Genomic DNA, 22,886 nt, shown 5'->3' with positions numbered 1-22,886 from the left:
TTATGCGGCTGAAATTATGCAGTGTAGATATAAATATCTGGGCTTGTTATTCATTCTTTGCCTCTTTTACATTTCCAGAGCACAAAAAACTTTCTAACCAGCGCACAACACAAACACACAACTGCTCCCTGCAGCCAAAGCTCTCTGTTTCTGTCAACGCAGCATCACAACATAATATGCATAAAGAAAGAACAAATATTTAAAGCATGCCAGGCTGTAAATTGAAGCCATACAGAGAGATAATTAGTTACATTAGGATAGTAAAGTGCCCTTGACACAAAATGCCATATTAACTATTTATCACCGCGTTGCAAATTAAAGAAATTCATCTTTTTAAATAAATAAATTGCTGGGATAGTGTTGGGGCTCATTATACAGAAGCATTTGTACACATACACAACCTACACAGATGAAAAGAGACAGAATCAGTGTTTTTCTCCATGTAAATAGCGCCATGGTCGAATAATTATATTTGTGATTCAGAGCAGGGAAGCTAAGAGGAATCAGAAACAAGGGCAGAATCCATTAGCATCACTTCGTATCTTCTCGTTGCCCCACAAGCTCAATACAGCATCAGTGCCTATAGGCGCCAGTTCTCTAAGGCGATAATTCAGCTTGGGCCACGCAGAGATTTTGCTCTGATGATAGTAGAAAAAAAGAAAATGTGAATTACGTTTGTTTGACTGAGATGTACTCACACACTTGAAAGCTGGTTGGTTGTTGAGATCAGAAGTTGTCAGCTTTAATGGACTTTTAATAGCTGAATACAAGGTTATTGTATTTATATGTAGACTGTATAATTGAATTCAAAATCCTGCTCCTCACATTTAAGGTCTTAAATAATCAGCCCCATCTTATATTAATGACCTTATAATACAATATCACCCAATTAGAGCACTTCGTAGAACAGGAGGGAGAGCCTTCAGTTTTCAGGCCCCTCTTCTGTGAAACCAGCTTCCAGTTTGGATTTGGGAGACAGACACTATCTCTAAGAGTAAGATTAAGCTTAAAACTTTTCTTTTTGAAAGCATATAGTTAGGGCTGGATCAAGTAACTGAATCCTCCCTTAGTTATGCTGCAATAGACGTAGACTGCTGTGAGACTCCCATGATGCATTAAGTATTTCTTCTTCAGTCACCTTTCTCACTCACTATGTGTTAATAGACCTCTCTGCATTAAATCGTACCTGTTATTAATCTCTGTCTATCTTCCACAGCATATCTTTTATCCTGTCTTCCTTCTCTCACTCCAACCGGTCGCAGCAGATGGCCCCGCCCCTCCCCGAGCCTGGTTCTGCCAGAGGTTTCTTCCTGTTTTCTTTCCCACTCTCGTCAAAGTGCTTGCTCATAGGGGGTCATATGATTGTTGGGTTTTTCTCTGTATGTTTTATTGTAGGGTCTACCTTACCACATAAAGGATATACAGGAAATATACATGAAGTGGACTTGATCCATTAAATTCTGATATTTGCCAACTTACTTAATTTTATTTTATTGTTGGTCCCCTGCACTAAATTTAGCTATGGTAGGTTCACTTTCCAATAAACGAAAAGTGTTGTTGCATTAAAAAAAAAAAAAAAAAAAAAAAAAAATAATAATAATAATAATAATAATAAAGTGAGAAACATTACTTTTATTAATGTAGTTTTTGAAAGAAGTAAGCTGCAAAATGGGGTTGTGTAAATAAAAAATAGGAATTTTTACATTATTTTCTTATTTTTGCTTTTAAGGATCATTTCTCATGTAAATTTGGTGATAGTGGACAATCAGTGAGTGTTTTATATAATTTCTCTCAAAGGAAAAAAAGTGTTCATGGTCACACGTGAGAGATGGCAGGGTGTTCTGCTTTTCATGCAGAAAAAGAGATTACAGACAACAACCTTAGTCATTCTCCACACCCACGTGTGCTGCTTTCTGCCATATTTCCAGCTGAGCATTCAGGCGCAGTCCAACGGTTTGGGGAGCAGACCAAAATCTGAGGAACCTTCTTCCCTGTTTCTGCGCTCAGGTTGGAAGAGCTTGTGAAGTCTGTGACATGTAAGGCTTCGTGTTATTAAAGTTTGATATTCATATAAAGTGTTATTAGCTTTTTCAGACAGGTCAGATGATGCAAACTTATGTCATCAGATAGATTTCAGTGCCAAGTGAGGACATGGGCAGCTTGTGTAATGTGTTAACTGGAATTAGTCCAAAACAGCCTGTAAACACAGATGGATTTTTAACAGTTCGAGCCAAATCAAATTTTCATTTAATGGCTTCACTCGTGTGATTACTCAAAGGTGAGGGGGTTCGATTGTTATAATAAAGCCTCTTTAAAACAAATGAAATCATTTGTAATTAAATGTTTTCAACAGGATCACATACAGCAGTGGCACACCTCACTTAATATTCAGCAGTAATTTGACCTCCAGGCAGTGGATGACATTTTATTGTCTAAAAAGGAGAGCAGCAGAGATCTTTTAACTTTTTCTCTTTCAAGCTAAAATCCAATAAATATTCATACTGAGACTGTTTTAAATATTTCAAATTTAAACCCCTTTTTAACCAGTACAGGTCTTTACTTTCTTTGTTCTTGCTTTTTGCACAGGTTTTAGTAATGACAGATAATGAGATGTAAAACCAACAGATTCATGTCATATTTATTTTTCCTTTCATTTCATGATGCATCAAATCTTTTGAACACATGGTCCATTTTGAGCTTATGTGGCCTAGACAAATACAACTACCCTTCTGCCAGTGTACAGAGGTTTAACTAAACATTCAAAACCCGAGATATTTTATTTTATAAAAAAAATGAAGTGTTATCTATTACCACAACTCTTTGGGCTTAAATTTTAAGAAGTGTGTAAAATTACAGAAATCTATAGCTTAATTACTTTGGTGTAGCATTAATGAGGAGGTCTTTATCAGCACAAAAACCTGTAAAACTTATGAATTACAATTAAAAAGTCCCAAATTTCTGTTCTCCTTTGCCGGCCCATTCTGGCCCCCAGGCCTTGTGTTTTACAGTGTTGCTATATATATACCCTTCAGTATTGGTGGTGCCTTTACAGATGTAAAGTTCCTAATTCCATAGGCACTAATGCACCTCCATACCTCCAAACTTTTGAGCTGAGCACTGATAACAAGCTGGATGGTTCCTCTCCTCTTTCGTCCAGATGAACGCAATGTTCATGTTTTCCAAAAAGGAATTTCCAATTTCCATTGGCCCAGAGAAGATGATGGTGTTTCTGGATTATGTTCAAACGTTGCTTCTTGTTTGTATAATAACCTGTATTTTTCGCTGTGATGGCAAACTGTGTTCACAGGCAGTGATTTCTGAGAGCGTTCCTGAGCCCATGCACTGATTTCCATGATTGAATCATGCCTGTTTTTTAAATGGAGTGCTCCCCGAGGGCCTGAACATCACAGGCATCCACTATTGATTTCACACCTTGTCCCTTGTGCAAAGAGATTTCTCCTGATTCTCAGACTTTTAGATGGAGATGAGAGATTTAAGGTGCTGGCGATTTTACATTGTGGAAGAATTTCAGAATAATGTTTCTCAATTTGCAGATGCAGGTTTTTGCTGCCCATCTTTACTTCTCAGAGGCTCAGAAATTAATCAAATTTTTAGCTGTAAAATGTTTCCCCTGTTCCCCTGTTTTTTTTTTTTAGCATCACCTCCTTTCCCAGACTTTTTTCACTCCTGACCTAATTGTTTTGAGACATGTTGCTGCCAGCTAATTCAAAATGACCTAACAGTTTTCATGACATAGTAAAATGTCTCAGTTTTAACATGTGTTTTGTTTGTTTTTTTCTCTGTGATCTATTATGAATAAAATGAGGCTTTATGATATTTGCAAACATTTTTTGGTTTTATTTAACAAAGTGTCCCCATTTTGGGGGAATTGCACATCTTACCTGCAAATGCAGACTGAAGTTACCTTCCTGTCACATACTAATAATTATTGAAATAGATGCGTTTTTGTTTTTTTTTTAAATCAACTTTCATCTTTTCCTATCAATAGTCTAAGCTTGACTAAAGTGGTGTCAGTATTCTCTCTGTTCTCACTGTTGGTTGATCAAGCCTGAAGTCCAATGATTCCACAAGAAACAGGGGAAGCGAGTCTTTGGAAGGAACCTGACATTTTTCCATGAAACTGGTTCCAATCTGTGAGTAGGTGGCAGGCCTCATATCCCACTGAGCAAGCGTGACATTCAGGAACCCAGATTGGTTGTAAATTAGTTACACATGGTTACAGGGACAGCGCTGTATGATGGACAGAGCAAGAGCTCTCTACAAGGAATCTATGTTTGCAAAGATTATGCATATGACAGTAATGCAATGACACTGTGCAAACAGTTTTTTTCTGAAACTAGAAAATAAAACACCTTCAGAGGATTATCTATTCAGTAGTTCATTAGTAATTACCTCTTTTATTAAATTCCAAATAAATGTAAGTCAAGAATGTATAAAAACTAAAGCTGAAATGCTTCTTCAATAAATTATATATTTTGGCTGAAAATTAACAATCAATAGTTACAACTGTATTAGAAATATAATATATACCTATTATAATCTACAACAGCAATATATAACCATTAGTTATTTTATTTCATTTCGTTTTATTTTATTCTCTGTTCCATCTCCTCCCTTTAAAGCACACAAAATAGATATGGTTTCTGCATTTCACTGGTCATTTATGGAACAATAGTCCACAAAAGCTTTCTTAAGACTGTTCTGATTTTCTCTCAATTTATTTAAAACTGCAGATCACAGGAAATCCTCTCTCTAACACATATCCCCTTTTGGATTGGTGGATAATTTCCTTACTGCTTTACTCGCTCCTGATTTCACCCAGCATTGCTTCACATCCCTCCTGCACTCAGAGAGAGAGAGAGAGACACTCACAGAGAGAGAGAGACACTCACATCAGACAACCAAACTGGTAATCAACCTCTAAACTAGATCTGTAATCTGAGTCTAAGTACCACTCATCACTGGATTCCATTCAATTTCAATTTGTTTCAGTCTGGACTTGAGTCAAATATCATACATATTCAGATAAGCTTAGCTTTGTGCAGCCCTGGCTCTGTTTCCATCACCCAGGCTGTCTGTTTGGCATCAGCCGAGTCGGTCTGCAGCCAGAGCTCAGATGGAAATCACACAAAATTGGATCAATAGTGAATCCAAGAGGGAGAGCTGTGTCTTATTACATCACAGTATTGGAAAGTTAGGCTCTTGATTACCTGCAACAGGATTACAGTCGTGCACAGGGGAAAGAGCTAACTACACTTTTAGCAATTTATTTTTGCTCTCATGGTTAGATACAGAGCAGTAGGTGGTATTGCACCGGACTGGATTCGATCACTATTTACTCCAGCTGCAGGAATATGTATTTTTAGCTGTAAAGAATTGGGAAGTTACTCCTCATGAGTAATAGGATTACAACATTTAAGGTTACAAAAATAGTTGAATACATGATCTTTGTATTTTTTTTTTCCAATACTGCTCTCGCTGCCTTTAAACTTGGTGTAACATCAGTGAGTCTAAGTTGTGCTTTGTCAGCAGTGATGATTTATGGAAATGTTATCATCAAAGGGTCTATGCTGGCCCTGTGCTGACTTTCATGTATCTGCCAACTTTTTGGCCACCGAGCAGCAACTGCTAATCACATATGCTTGGAAAGCCAAAATGGATGCTGATATGGAGAAGAGCCTGTGTGAAAAAAACAAAGGCTCTTATACACAGACACGCACATATGATTGAATGTAAAAGCTGTACGATGTCAGCACATAGAATATACACACTAAATCAAGGTGAGCTTGTGGTGGTGAAGCCCAACTCACTTGGCTAAGCAGGTGACGCATGTTTCAGAAGGCTGCAGATCTGATGTTGTTTCTGTGGTTTTTTATGTCTAATAAATTTGGAAAATAGACTGTGGTCACCTAGATTTATATAAGATGTTATATAGTGAATAAAGAAACTACTCAGCCACTCTATCCAATCCTTTTTGTCCATTTCAGATTTCTTTATAGAACTGTGATTTGTTGCAATGTCTTAGAAAAACACAGAAAAACACAGAAAACACATCTCTCTCTATATATATATTTGACACGTCATTTGCAACAGTTTAAATATCAGAGATCACTTTTGGGCCCAGTTCTGCCCTGGGCCATTTACTGAATGCCATTCTGTCTGCTAATAAAGACTAAAGGGGGGGGGGGGGGGGGGGGGGTCTAAATTAGTGGGATAAACCATGACTTAAATCACACAACCTTGCTTTATCAGCTTTTGATGTTTTCCATGTGAAATATTTATCTTTAAAGTTTTATGGTCCTTTAAATGCCCTCTAATAGCTTACCTTCACAGCTCAGTGAGAAGTCTCTTTCTCCAAAGACAAGCTGCCATTCAGCAGAGCACTTATGAACCACCAATTCAGCATTAGCGGCTTCCAATTTTGAAAATAAAAGACACAGTAATAGACATCCCATTATACTTTTTTACAGTAGACCACTTACATATAGAATATTCCAATCATTCACTTGACAGTATAATTGAAGCCAATAGCAGTGTTCTTATTATGGCAGAACAGCAGCCCCCCCCCCATAGGGATATACAAGGAATAAACTTCACTTTTTAACATGATCACTGGATGAGTGGGCATGGTTAGGCCTTGAGACATGCATTAGAGCAGAACAGAAACGAGTATTCAACAAGAGTTGGGGAACGGCTCATCGTGTATTCTTTATAGGTATCCCTAGACTGCAAGGCATCACAGTGCATTTACATTTCCACATTTACATTTTAGCCCCATTACCACACACAGCAACTTAAGATAAGTGTATTCAACAGGACTTTGGTGAGACTCCAAAGATTGCTGTGTTACTGTAAAACCTTTCAGAGAAATAATTGAGGTTTTCATGCAAAAAGGGAGCTTTGCTCAAAAAAAGAAAAAATACGGGTGTAAAGTGGACTCATTTACCTGGAATTTACCATCTATCATCTCAGTGTCAGAGTTAAAGAGCCTTACCACCTCTCTGGTTATCTCCATAACAGAGGGTTGTCTTGGTAACAATATCCTTGCCATCATTTGGTCCAGCAATTCAGCACAATTTTAGTTCATTCAACCAAATAATGACAACTCAAATGGCATATGACAATCCACTTTGATCAGCTATTTCTTGAGCAAGGATGAACGTCTTGCTTCCTTGCAGTGCACTCATCTGCTTTTACGCTACGGCTGTCACAGAGTCATAGTTGACTGTCTGCAGCTTACAGACTACTTCTGTTTTAGAGGTTTCCGACAGTCCTTGTCTTACTCTTTTCTTAGCAGGAGGAGTTATTGAAAGAGCAGTCTTATGGTCACATTATAAAAGTCCAGTGTTTTTTTCCTGACATTTTGAGTTTGCATTGTCTTTTTTTTTTTTTTAAGCTGAAAAGTGTAACAGGTATTACAATTAAATAATATGAGATACGCATTAAATTATTGTCTCGACAACTTTGGACTAGTATCAGAAAGTTCTAGGTAAGACTATGGAGCCTTGAAAGGATCAGCAGAGAAGGAACCACACAATTATAGATAAGATGTGATTTGAATAGAAACTGTATTGAAAGTTGTAAATTTTACAAACCCTGCCTCTCTAAAGCCGGCGTCCTACAGTGCACAAACGCACATTAAAGGGCTCAAAAATAAAATCAAAACCAAACATCCTCTTTAAGGAAATTCTCCAAAGAGTTTCAATTAAAGAGCTCCTTGTGTGTGTTTCTGTCCACTGGTTCTAACACTACCCGGGTAGATTTTTAAAGTGTTAGTCTTATCTGTGTCAAGGAATGTAGTTATAGTCCTGAGGTTCGCTGAAGATGGATCCCACTGCTGGCCACACTCTGGTCCGTCTACAGTCACTCTCTTGGGATTGGCTCGCCACTGAACCCACAGGGTTGTAGTTGATACTAGAAAGTAATATTAAATAAATTATAACAACATCTTATCAAGCTTAAACGTGCTGCTGTTGTTTAGCGCCACGATAAACAAACGAGACGGGACTTAGGACAGCAAAGCCGATCAGCTGATCATTGATCAGTTTCATGATTGAAGTAGCAACAGGAGATGGAGGGAGAGAGAATGAGAGAAGAAGAGGCAGCTGCAGCGTAAATTTTTGCTGAAGTTCGGGACAATTCGCGTTTCTTTACACCTAAATACGGAACTTTAAAGTTCGACCTCATCGGCTGTAATTGGTCCTGCCCAGAGTCGATCATGACCAATTGGCCAATCCACCACCTTTCATTGTTTATACCGTTACAAAAAACACACACAAACAAAAAGACGTCGGCCCATAAAAACGAAAAATCACCATTGGCCCACTGGGCAAATGCCCGGTATGCCCGATGGCCAGTCCAGCTATGGCTGGCACGTATCCTTGTGTTTTAGGAAGGTGATTTGAGGAGGTCCAATGATCATCTGAACACAGTTGCTGTGCAAGGCAACACCTGTGAGTGCATCTATGTTCACGAATCAGTGAAGGACAGATATCCTTGACATGGGTGATTTCTGTGTGTGTACATGTTTAGACATCTTTGAGAGGACAGAAAATTAGCATGCTACTATTTTTGCGGGGACCAACTGTCACTTATGGGGACAAAATGCCCGTCTCCAGGAGTTTGAAAGCATTTTGAGACCCAAAATGTGGTTTTGTGTCAGGGTTGTAATTAGGTTATGGTTAGGGTAAGCAGCTAGTGAAAGGCATTATGCCAATTACATGTCCTGGCTGAGATATGAAAATGTGTGTGTGTGTGTGTGTGTGTGTGTGTGTGTGTGTGTGTGTGTGTGTGTGTGTGTGTGTGTGTGTGTGTCACAGAGATTTACCAATGATACAAATGTTAACATTGTTTAAATCATACGGGCTTAACTGATTACTTGTACTATCCTGCTGCTGATTTTTCTATATGGCCTACATACACGTAGCCAGCGGTCAGCTGTCCTATAAATAACTGCAGAAACTAGGTGACTGTAGAGAATCTGCGCGTGTTTTTTCCAGTAAAGAGCCCCGTGTGCCTCACTGCTTGCTATAAGTGGCTGAACATATGACAAAGTGTTTACAGTTTGATTCACACTTAAGAGACAGCTCTGTGTAAATGGCTGCGTATGATCTGTGGCAGGTGTAATCAGATCCCTGTGCCCCAGTCCAAAAGAGGAAATTACTCTATGCCCTCAATAAATCTTCAGACATTAGTTGGGCTGTAATAGAAGCCAGAGGAAGGTGTGTGGAGACCGTTTTACATGCGTCAATGATAACAGTGTCCATTAGACCTGAAACCTTTTGTTGATTGGTTGATTAGTGAAGCCAGAAATGATTTACACAGTAAAATACAGCAAACGGCGAGCAGCTCCATCTGCAGATTTGCTGTTTTTGTGTTGCGTGTACTGACAAACCATTTTAATCTGTTTTCCTGTGAAGAGGATTTACAGGACTATCTGATGTTAAACTAAAAAAAATATCACCAGATAATAACAGTGTTTGTATGCTCAAGTGTGTGTGAGAGAAAAGAGGGCAGAAGTCCATTAAATAAAACAAGGCGCGTTCAAGCTGAGTCCATGCTGAACCTGCCAGTCAAATTGTCAGGACATCAAATCTAGCACCGACTTGCCTCCACCCTGCTGTTAGAGTTGCTCTCCTGCTGTTCCTGAGTGATGTGGCCAAGACTTGAGGAAGTCCTGTCCTAACAAAACACAGTACACATTTACAAGAGGTCTCACTGACTCTGTGACTCCGGATCTTCATTTTTCATTCACCTGTCGAAATGATATCTACACCTGATTTGATTTTATTAGGTCAACACAAAGGAAATGGGTTTTTGCTGTTCTGTTGTTATTTATTACTCACACTATTTTCCCCTCTGGTTGCATCTAATAAGAAACGAGAAATGCCGTTTACATGGCAAGTTTGGGGAGAAATTGGGTTCACAGGCATGCATGCACAAGGTTTCTGGACTGATTGTTTGTGCTCTGATCTCAGGAGTTAGTTTAAATAAATAAAAAATCGATTCTTTGTGGTTAATTGAACTGTAATTATTCAATAGAGCTGATAAAAATGTAAATGAACCAGGGATCTCTTCAACTTCCCTGGTAAAATCTGGTTTAAACTTTAATGAGATTTTCTTGTACAATTCACTTTCACTGGTAAATGGCCTGTACTTGAATAGCGCTTTACTAGTCCCTAAGGACCCCAAAGTGCTTTACACATCCAGTCATCCACCCATTCACACACTGGTGATGGCAAGCTGCATTGTAGCCACAGCCACCCTGGGGCGCACTGACAGAGGCGAGGCTGCCGAACACTGGCGCCACCGGGCCCTCTGACCACCACGAGTAGGCAACGGGTGAAGTGTCTTGCCCAAGGACACAACGACCGAGACTGTCCAAGCCAGGGCTCGAACCGGCAACCTTCCGATTACAAGGCGACCACCCAACTCTTCCGCCACGATCGCCCCCACTGCATCGACAATAAATCTAAACCAGCTGTTGCTATGCTCACACTGGAGAAAACAGTGGTTGAGACCACACTGTGACCAAAATTATTGCAATTGCAATGGTTTCTTCAAAGATGGGGTCTGGTGACTGTGATGACTCACAGTTGCCACTTTTAAAAGGACTTTGTTAAGACAGTGATAGCAATATGTAATGGCAATAAGAGGGAAAGGGTCTGTTGTCTCTGTACAGTTCACTCGGGTCAAGTTGGCAATTACATGTAATCTGTTTGTGACAATATAGTGATTAACTGTGATAAACTGCTAATCTGTTGTCATCTCTATACACAGAAACTGATATTAACTACTGACAGTCCGAGTTCATGGCTTTGCAGCAGAAATGCAAAAATTCCACAACAAACTAACACCAAAGTAACGCAGGCACCCTCTGCTTGCTTTGTATAGCAATATAACCAAAGTTCAATACATCATCAGTGCAGACTGACTCTGACTGATTGCAACATGTCTGCATTTATAAATTAATGACATTATTTGTTAAACCTTTAATCAGTCAGTCCACAACGGCAACAAAAATTTCAGTGCAGCCACTGATTATTTCTCAAGTTACAAAGAGGTTTCTGTTCGATTTTTTTTACTGACTAATGTGATACAATATTACTATTTTAACCAAAACTGCTATTTAAATTAAATATTTTACCAAAAATTATTTTTAGCAAACTGAACTGCACCATAGTACAGCCATAACCTTTAATTACTTAACCTTTGAATCTTTCGCACTCTCAATTAATCCAAATACCCTTAAACACTTCACCAATAACGATAATCATCTTACTCAGTATGTGTGTAAATAAAGTCTACTTTCTTACCTGGCTGGATCTTATTAATTATGCTGGACACAGTGACTCTGTCCTATTGAGAGCAGTCTGAAAGTGGATACTGGAGTGAAGTCTGTGTGCATGTGTGTGAGTGTGTAGAAGCCTAGTGAGAACTGTTGTATCGCACTGTTTCAGGCCAGGTTTCTGAAGCCTTCCATGCATTCACACACGCACACACAAAAACAAACTGCAGAGCACTTTAAGCTCGATGGGACTTCATTACATACTCGTGCACACCCCTCGACTCCCCACTGTTAGTTCCCAAATTGCTAAAGCTGGTTATACTCTTTGATAGAGTTAGTGTGCGTGTTGTATGTGAGGGAATAGGAGCTGGAAAACCGTGTTCATTAGCATACATGCGTGCCAGTGAGCACGCGTTAGCTGGCAGGAAGCTTAGATGTTCAGTTCTAGAGACACATCATAATCAAAGGAACTGAAGAGACAAATTGAAGATGAGTTGGGACACTGAGAAAAAAAATAGGCTAAATGCAATTTCATAGCTTAATGGCATGTAATTCTAGGCTAAATGGTATTTCAAAGTCAAGGACGTCCAATAAAAGTAGTGAATTTTTAAATAAGTTGCCCCAAATTTCCCTGAAATGACCTCTTCTGTTTTTTGTTTTTTTAACTGAGTCACTGATTTCAGTGATGCTTCTCCCTTGTTGTTTAGAATCAGACTTCATGTTTTCATGTGCCCAGCTTCTCTAAATGAGCTCCTTGGTGTGGAAAACAGATGTCTGTAGTTTTGCATTGGCACTTGGAAGCTTCTGCATCTGAGTGTGTGGAGTAAACTCAGTAGAAATATTAAAAGCATTACTTACAATCCAGACAGCTGTGTAGCTTACTGTGTTTTTCCTTTAGTGAGTTAGTTAGTCTGCTTCTTTCTGACTAACCGCAGATAAGGCTTGAAAAAAAGGAGGGGGGTGGGGGAGAGATGGGGAGGGCTGTTCAGGGTTGTTCATTCTGACAGACTGAGATACAAAGGAAAAACACAGTTTCTTATCTTGGAACAAGTCACAAACTCACTTTTTTTTCTTACCACACACAAAAATAATCAAAACAAATTCAAACCTGTAGTGTTACTGAGCAAAACCTTATTTACTCGTCTTAGCATAGCAGTCAAAAAATGCTATGCTGTTGGATTATCATTATAATCATTATAATCCAACAGCAGTGATAAGTAAAGCTCACTGAGCATGGATAAGCAAAGGTCAAACGTGCAATCATCTGAAATTTGTCCTGAAGCAAGACACTGAATCACCTGTAGGCCTAATCCCCATGTAGATATTTTATCAGAACATCTGCTAAACTACCACAGAAAGAAGAAAAAAAACAATACATGTTCTTGGTGTGTCGTCGTGTTTGTGTTTCCTCTTCGTTGGTAAAGAAATGTTTACTGAGGAAGATTCTCAGATGCTGGATTAGAGACTAAGATGGACAATGAATGCTACGTGACCAGTACTCTGACCTAATGTGTGTGTATGGGTGCATCCATGTTCGTGTAGCTAAACTTTGATGGGTTCGCTTATCTGTCACAGTGAACAGGTCTGGGTACAGAGGGGAGATATTGAGCCATTAAGTGGAGATGAGAGACGAGGAAGAGGGGTAGAGAGAAAGGAAGGGAGGAAGGGCAGGCGGGGAGATTGGGTCATAGACAGGTCGAGTCTGGTCTGACAGCTGGTTGTATCAAGAGTTTATCAGATTAAATCTGACCATCTCCGCTGTGGGAGGGAGGGATCCAGTTAACTGATGCCCTAAACACACAGACACCATGGTCGACACATTTTACGCTTTATACTGTGAGCTGTCCAATTGTTTAAAAAAACAAAGAGAGAGATATTTATCACATGATAAAGAGCTGAAATTACAGAAGAAAATAAGTTCCTGTCCTAGTAAATTAACAAAGGAAAGTGTGTTGCAGTCGCTCCACTGATGGGGTAAATTGTGATAAATTAAAAGTTAAGAACTGCTCAGAATTTTGTGCAGAAGAAGCTAGACGCAGCAGCGACATTAAAACTCTTTGTTGTCTCCGTCCTGCGTGATGAGATTAGTGTAGCACGTAATATCATAGTGTCAGGATATTAAAGTAAGTAAAAACGCAGACAGGTCCACTCAGGTGTACTTTTAAAGTCAAGATAACCTACATTTTGAGCATGTGGTTCTCTCACTGGTTGATTGAACATCGATACACGAACTCAGCATCATTTATTCTGCACACACAACTCCATCTCCATACTAGCACTGACGTGTGCCCTGCATGTCGTGAAGGCTAAAAAGGAGACAAATCTGTCCTGCGCCAAGTATTTCCTATTGAGGATGGCAGCTATGGATGATGATGTCACACAGGTCAGACTCTAACCCAGTTAACAGCTTTAGATGGCACAGCTGCTCTATAAACACCCCATTACACCACCACTCTCCTGGTGGTGTAATGGGGTGGGGGATATTTTCTTGTTGCACTTTGGGCCCACTTGTACATTCATTGAAACACCACAGCCTACCTGAATATTGTTTGCTGATCACGTCCATCTGTTTATGCCCATGGTGTTGCTTCCAGCAGGATAGCACACCGTGGCACAAAGCTCACACTAGTTTCTTGAACGTGAAAATGTTCACTGTACTCAAATGGCCTCCACATTCACTGGATCTCAGCCCAATGGAGCACCTTTGGGATGTGGTGGAACAGGATATTCACATCATGGAAGTGTAGCCAACAAATCTGCAGCAGCTTTGTGATGTTATCAAGTCAAAATGGACCAAAAACTCAGAACAATGTTTTCCAACAACTTGCTGAAGGCATTAAAAGAGGGTCCAACCCAGTGCTAGCAAGGTGTGGCCAAAATGTGAACGTTGGGTTCTTTTAGTATCTTTACTCAACTTATTTCAGTTCAGCTCAAATTAACGTTATTTAGATTGCACAAATGCACCAGAATCTCTCCAAAATAATTTTATGTGGTAATGCATAAAGACCCTCAGCAGTCTTCTACGACTTATCACTTGGAGAAACTTGGGTGAAAAAACGAAATTTTAATAGGAACCAATCCAGCAGAATCAGCGAGCTGAGGTGAGGGCAGAAAAAGGAATTTAATTATCATCTATTCATATTTTTAAATGAATCTCTGAGAACATGTTGAATATCAGATATTTGCTTCAGTACAACAAACTTGTTATGTTTAATGAGAAATTAACAGGAATTGTAGAAAAGTCAGGCGACTACTCAAAATGCAACCTGTCCTCCTGCCTTCGTTGGATTCTGGTCTATATTTATGACTATCAAGCGGAAATTGCTTTTATGATGGAGTTCTGCTCCATATGATTGCTAAACATCAGAGCCAAATGGCCTCTCTGGAAAGCCCTCACTGTTTAAATCTGAGGGTCAGACCTTTTTCTTTTACCAAAGTAAAAGTAATATTTCTTTTTCCAAGCACTTTACTCTTATCTGTGTAAATATGACAGCACAGCTCTGTGGGGTATTCTGCAAATCTTATGAAGTGGATTTTTCCGTTGACCCTCTTTAAACCTATAATGAATGCATGACAGGCTATTCCTTTGCCTATTGATGCCTTTAATGGAACAAACTACTGCAGAATAATTTCTCCCAAGGGCCAGTCATCGCTACCAGAGCTGGCACCCAGCCCCTGTCATGAGCCATAGCCCTAGGCAAGCAGCCACAGTTCATAGCAATTTGGTATAGCCAGAATGCTAATTTGTATGATTTAATTTAATTCAATTCTCAATTTATTCAATTACTGAAGAACAAAGTCCCTGCCTCTACAACCCTGTCTCCCCTCCTCCATTCTTGACATGACCCCCCACCCCTCCCCACAACAACCACCAATCTCATGCCTGTCGCTCACACCGCTGCTGCTGCACTTGACATGCACATTTGCGACTGTTTTGGAAATTGACTGGAGGGGCCGAGGTTCAGAAAGCGCTCCACATGTTGAATCCTGTCGAGTGCTGAGTCTCTGCTGTGGAAAGATTTAGCCACACCAGCACCCACAGGGATCTCTACAGCTTCCCATCAGTCCCTCTGTCATCCTTCTACCAAATCAGTTTAAGTGCAGAGCTGTTTCCGCTGATTCTGTGTGTGCTAGGCCTCAAATTTGTCGTTTTGAAAGGGTTATTAGGGCATGCAGGAGGTCTGTGTGTTACGCAGCACTCCTCGAACTCAGTGCTCCAGCGCTTTGCTGCCAGCCTGCAGCAAAATCAAAAGCTGCACACATGACAGTACGTCAAATGTATAACAGTTAAATATTTAAAATAGGAACACATTCATACAGATTCATAACTGAGAGAGTTAATTAGGGTGATTATCTTTCTGACACAAATGATTATTTAGAGTGGGCACTTTTTACAATATGGCAGTCAATAATTAACATGTGCTGATCTCTCATCCACTGCCCTTCTGTTGTACTGAACTCATCACCTCACCGAATGTGCACTGCTTCATGGTTTAAATCCCGAAACAAAGGCAGAGTAAATACCTGAAAATCCGTGAGAACTCCCCATCAATTTAAAGGTAACACTGCTCCTATAAAACAATCCAAAAGTACAAAAGATCAAGAACCAGTCATAATGTAAACCACTGTAAAAGTTAGGGAGTTCTTTTCACATTAATAATATTTGATGGATGGAAATATAAAAGTACAAGAAAAGAGTTTCAATCTCCTAAATCTTCATTTTGTTCATTTTCATGGTTTTATTCATTTTTGTCTTTGGCTCAAGGTGGAAAACAATTTATCATGTGAGGTGTGTGGTCCGGCCAAACCCAGTAGCAGTTGACCACCTGCCTGACTAACTGCACCAAGCTACCCACAACCCCCCCTCCCATCTCTCTCTCTAAGCTTTCCTGCTGAGTCAATAAGGAACTCTTTGGCTTACAGAGGATGGAGGCACTCAAAATAGAGCGCCTTAGCTTCTACGCCAAAAAAGATATGAGCTGCGTTCAGTCTCGAGGAGTGCATTAAATCTGTCGACGTGAATGTTTCACAAACCTTGACGAGGCGGGCCGCGCTCCCAACTGCGTGTCTCCTCGTGGGAGCAGAGGGGAGATAAATCTGCTGCCTGTTGGCTGCAGGTTGAGATCAGAGTGCGTGCACTTTAATACACGCAGTTCTTTCTTTTATCTTGTGTCTCACTTGCTGCCGTGTGCACAGTACTGGATACACATGCACGGGAAACGGAGGATGTAGTTAAAGCACTTACAGCAGCACGGTTTGATCTTGGGATGGGTTCTGAGAGGTCTGCAGCCAAATTTGCCTTGTGAAATCTCATTATTAAAGCCAGGCCCATCATGAGACGTCATTAACGAGTACTGGTCCTCTAGCCTTCTAAATGGAGCGTAGAGAAGAAATGCGATATGCTAAACGCCACAGCAGCATTAAAAGCGAGGGGCAGAGGGGAATTAGGATTGGACCACGGTCTCCCTCTGTTAATCTACCTGCTGGTTTTCTTCAATACTTTCATCCATCTTCTCTCTCTTTCGTTTTTCCTTCTTCCCAAACTTTTTCCAAACACTTCCCATCATACCACCCGTCCTCTCTTCTTTCCCTCCTTTTTTGGAAATCTGCTTCCTCTGTGTATTTGATTATCCACCCACTTACACTTGCTCTCTCACTCTTCCCTTTTTTATCTTCTACTTCCCTGCCAGCTTTTACATTCTGTCTTGCAACAGAGTTTCTCTCCTCATTTCCATGTTTCCCCCCATGTCTTATTCTTATTTAATCCCTCACTCCCGTCACCCTCAGTCCATTTCCAGCTCGTGCATTTCCTCTATCCCACCTTCTGTTTATCCCTCTTTTTTTCCCTCCCTCTTTCCCACCTCCAATCTTTTCCCTTCCTCTACCTCTTTATTCTCAGGGGCGTCCCTGACCCCATTCATTCATCTCTCTTCAAGACAGTGGATCCGCTTTCAGCGATTACGCTACATGCCCCACTCTCTCAACCCATCGCTGTGTTTTCCAACCACTTTTCACACACACACACACACACACACATACACGCACACACAATTCCCATTCCCTTTCTCTCTACTTTCTCTTTTGTCTCGCTCCAACCTATTGCCCGAGGGGAGTGATTGACAAGCAAGCGGGGGTCTTGTAAAGGGGAGTTTCTGATTGGTGGCAAGGGAGATGAAAAGGATAAAGGCTCCTGGACCTGCCCCGTCTACACTGCAAAAAACAAAAAAAGTATTAATTGTGACTCATCTTGTGCTCAGTATGAAGGTGTTCCAACAAGCTTCTCTGGCTCACTGGAGTTTTAGCTGTCTGTGTTTGTTCAGGGAAGAACCATCCAAAATTTAGATGGAACCAAAAACCCAAAACGATAAAAAAAGGAGGGAGGCCGGTAAAAGTAAATGTAATATTTAAATGGCTTGGCACTCTCACTCTTACCCAGCGAAGTGTGTGCCAAGCTTGAAAAGATTTATGCTCTGTATGCCTCCCACCGCTTGTTAAATTACACACATTTTAACGCAAGCAGCTCAATTCATGTTGTAGCAGGACTTTTGATTTATACCATCTTCAATGCAACTCGACTGAACTGTGATGCACTCCCAACAAAAGGATCTTAAAAAGAAGGGTTGTTTGTGCTCTTTTAAGACAGATGTAGCTAATTAAAACTAATGATGTAACAGAATAAGGAAATCACCCTAAAACTGGAGGGTTTGTGGGTATACAATAACAGATGTTGAAATCGGAAAGCCAGCAATTTCTCCTGCCTTGAGAGCTGAGCGCAATAAAATGAACAATGCACATTCAGCTGCTTCTCTGGCTTTTCTTCCCATTTTGCTAGAGACACCTCACAAAATGTGTAATTTATGATTTCTCAAAACGAATCAACAGTAGTCCTTTTGACACAAAAAATGTATATGAAGTACATGTTACGCATATTATGCAGTGAAACTATATTCTCAGTTAACACTGATGGAAGTGACTAACATCATCTTCTAGGTTTTCTGTGTGTGTGTGTGTGTCTACCTTGGTTCAGTTAAAACTGTCTGAACACCGCCACCACCTGGTCAAAATGGTGTACGACAGTTTAATTACTTAATCTTCATAACTTAATGCCAGTTTGACCTATGTTGACTGTTAGGGGATATGGGGTGTGTGTGAGGTCGCGACCAAAAACAGAGTGTGCATGCAACATAAACGTAGTTTATGGTATATCCATGTATGTATAAAACAAATTTAATATCTTTAATGCATAATAAGAAATAACATAAGAAATAAAAGAAGAAAAATGCAGTTGAGTGCAGCCATCTTTAATAGAATCAGTGCATAAATATGCAACAAGAGCAAGCAAAGAGGTCTGGAAACAGCTGTGTTGTTGCACTTGCTAAGCACAGAACAGACCTCGGGAGCAGATGATTCTGCTGACGTCTTCATCCAATGACTCATACAAGTGCAAATACACACAGCAGCCCTAAACATACTCCCTTTGAGACTTAAACCCACCTGTCCAGAGAAGTGTGTGTGTGTGTGTGTGTGTGTGTGTGTGTGTGTGTGTGTGTGTGTGTGTGTGTGTGTGTGTGTGTGTGTGTGTGTGTGTGTGTGTGTGTGTGTGTTGGTATTTGCATGGATGCAACATAACAGGGAAAATAACAATTGAGCAAAACTATTAAATGTAGTTTAGTATACATTTTTGCATAACAGCAAAGCGTGCAGAATATAAGCATAAAAAAGTTTTGTATCATTTCTATCATAGATCTATTGGATGGATAAAAAAATCCATTTTCATTTGAGCTGCAAGTCTTGCGGGCTTGAATCCTGATCAGGTTCACACTTTTGGAAATCAAACTCAATTCCAAGTCCTAAATCCACTTTTACTAAATCACACGAGGCTCGCTGAAGAAGTGCCGAATACACTGATAGCGTTTTGTGTTTAAACCAAATTCAACCTAAACTTGAACGTTTTTACGCCTACATTGGAAAAGTTTCATGATTGTAAAATATTTTACACAGCTACATAGGAAAAAATGTGTTGTAAGCATGTGGGATGCATGTTAAATGCAGAGCACATCAAATGCTGAATGTGAAATCTTTCATATTCTCATTTTATTTTTGTGGCATCGATCAGTTAAAAAACAAATGATCTGACAGGACTGTCTCAGCCGCTGTGCTGAATCGCCTCCTCAGTTAAAAACAAGAGGTTTCAATTGCATGAATGGCAGCATATTCCTCAAAATCCTGAACATATTATTTGCCATTAACGGTGCCTTCACAGATGTCATATGAGTCAATCTGAGGTCTTTGTAATCAGCCCTGAAGAAAATCTATCTTCCTACATTCACTGGAAACCTGAGTGTGATCCTTACACATTAACAAAATACTTTCAAATTACCAAGAGGACCTTTAAAAAGTCACCCATGCTTTCACCCCATCATATTTGCATTACTGTAATTCCCTCTACTCCTACAGGTCTCAGCCAAAGTCCATCTCCCTCCTTTGCGTAAAGATCCCAACTGCTCAGTATTAGCGTTCGGCCTTGTCTCGTACTTGTAGCAGTTTTCCTGGACTGTCTAAATTCACACTTTTCTGGGAATTTTCCCAGACAAGTGTAATACAGCGGCTACGTGCTTGCTGCTGACTGTGACTGAACTATGTCATCTATGACAGATAGCGCTGACAACGGCTCATTACAGGAGTTTACAGACAGTTTATGGAAAGTAGGAAGCACATCATTAAATTGCTCCGTTGGCTCGCATTTATTGGCAGGCGCTCATCATTTATGGCTGCAAATATCACGCGTTTATAGCAACTTTTTTGTGGATGAGATCGTGTACTCTGTGAGGCTTTAAATGGCTCAGCACCTCAGAATGATAAACGCTGTGGCTTTTTGTGAAAGTCACTCAGTTGTTTTGTGCTGTGCCTCGACAGGAAGACGCATCGCCACTGCGAGGGCTTTGACCATCACTCGCTGTCCCTATACTGTCTTGGGAGTAATAGTGGAAAAAGCTGACAGTAACAGGAGGTAGAAGATATCTTGTCACTGGAAAAATCCATAAACCAAGTAAATGATTTTTACCCTTAAGAAACAGCGTTCTGCCTGTAAAGCTACTTATAAAAAGATGTGAATATAACCTCGACGCCCGAAAATCAGCTATCCAGAATAATTTGCAGACCCTTAATAATAATGATTCAACAAATTACGTGTTAAAGCCGGAAAATTTGTTTGTTTTTTTAAATCATTAACTCATTCGATTTTAAGTTCCAGCAATATGTTGCAAATAACACTGGGAACGAAACATATTTATAGCTTCTTTTAACAACATGTTAGCTTTCAACTCAATATCCAAAAGGTTGTAAACTGATGAAATTAATTTTAAGTTTATCTGATCATTATAATTATTTCGTTAATCTGTTGTTAAGATGAGATGATCAGGAATCATTTATGTGGTGGAATTTTTGTATTAATGCTCACTTATCTCCATGGAATTTCCCATAATTGACCGCATGGCCTCTTATCTAAGCTACACGCTAATTGCTGACCTAAGCCAATAGTGAAATTCTCCACTAATGGCATTATCATTAATGCGCTAAACCGATTTGTCAGTGCTCCCTCCATTAATTAAAACAAGACCAATTATCCAAGCCATCACCATCACTTCTTTTTACAGATATTTATTTTAATCATGCAGCTATTATATCTACTAACTCACATCCCCCACTCTTTGTTTCACTGTGAAAGCATGTTTTTTTAAAAAAAAACAAAAAACAAAAATACAACAGATGCAGTCATTAATAATCTATTGCTCCCACACGTGTAAGCACCACAGCTTTTAAAGTCATGACTACATTTAACAGTGAGAAGGAAAACTAATAGCAAGAATGTGCAGTGTGCAGTGTGCATGCACATGTGTGTGAGTAGACAAACAAATTATTTTGGGTGAGGCATTTCCAGCCAAGCAACAGTTTAATTGAGTTGCAGGCCAGCGTGCAATTGCACAGAAAATCGGATGTGACCTTCAAATTTCCTGATTCGAGTCCACATAGAGGCCATGTGATGACCGCTCCTGCAGCCACTAGATAGTCCCTAACCCCGTGTAGTTATTTCAGTTTTCATAGCCTGAGCTGGCGAAAGTGCACGCACTCTTTACGTAAGTAGAAGCACAGATACTTGTCTTACAGATGGCGGCATGTTTTAGGTCATTGTCATGCTGGAAGACCCATCCGATCCGTAACCCATCTCCAGTGTTCTGGCTGTGGGAAGGAGGCTCTTGTCCAATGTTTGCCACATGGGCACAGAACCAATCTGTGGGAGCCAAAATTCAAGCTGGGTGGGATCTAATACATCTTTCACTCAATGACATTTTTTTCCCATGGATTTTTGGTTCATATTCTGTCTCTCTGCATTAAAAATGAAACTACCATAACAATTAGAGTCTGTTTATTTCTTTCAAACTCACACATCCATTGCACATTTCTCCAACTGTATCGTGTTTCATAAAGTCACAATCACACATCTGCATCTGTATAGAATTAAAAATGACTGAATGCTCCAGTTTTTCAAACCAGTTTACTGAGCAAAACAAGGATGAGAGTTGTGTGTCATTTACAGTACACAGGTATACAGCTATACATCGACAGCAGAGATATATAAGAAGGCGCGGGGTTAAAGTCGCAAGGTATCAACAAAGCACGGGCCTTATAAAATATCAAGATGGTGTCTTATTTTTCCTGGAGCACTGCAGACTCAATAACTATTTCATAAAAGCAAGTAAAACCATAAGTTTGGCTTGAGTCAGAGTTAACGAACGCTTTTCTTCTATAAATGAGGAAATAAATGATCAGCAAAAGGGAGAGGGGGTCTACACAAGGGAAAAAGACAAATTACACATGACACTAGCGGGGTTGTATCCTCAGTGAAGGATCACTGTTAGCAGCATACAGTGAAGTGTACATATCTGTGCAGTGAGCGAGTTATTGTTGAATCCAAGGGCAGCGGGGAGCAGAGCACGAGAGGATTTATGTATAAAACATCAGTATCAGTATCACCATCTGTCAGACACTGAAGCTCGAGACAAACATACAGTGAGAGAGTCTGTCATGCTTATTTTTAAGTCTGCAGAAGGGGAAAAACACACACAAACTGCGGGTGCACAGATGTGTGTAGGCGAGAGTTTGGCAGCATTATTTACATTCAGATGGACAAATACACTTACGGGGCAGAGGTGCAGAGATTTTCATTAGAGGGGAATTAGTAGGAGCTCGGCTGTAAATAATGCATGCAGCAAATGCAAAGCAAGGTCTCCAGATGGAATTTCACTTGGTATGATCAAAAGGTTCAACAGATGAAGTTAGTGTTTGACTGCATTCCTGACAATTCTGCAGTCATCTTTATAGCTGTCTGGTTTGCAGTCAACAAGACTTCGTGTCAATTTTTTTATGGGGAAAAATATTGTCAAAGTCCTTGGAATATTTGTGCGACTACACTGTATAATATAGCCCTGAATAAAATAACAAACAAGGCCTATAAGGAGGGAGTCGGCATAAAAGACGGAGAACAGAATGAAGGATGGGTGACCGAGGTCAGGTGTTA

The sequence above is a fragment of the Astatotilapia calliptera genome, chromosome 20 (genome assembly GCF_964374335.1).
Source record: "Astatotilapia calliptera chromosome 20, fAstCal68.1, whole genome shotgun sequence".
Lineage (NCBI taxonomy): Eukaryota > Metazoa > Chordata > Actinopteri > Cichliformes > Cichlidae > Astatotilapia > Astatotilapia calliptera.
The sequence above is the reverse complement of the archived record's forward strand: the minus strand, read 5'-3'. Positions refer to the sequence as shown.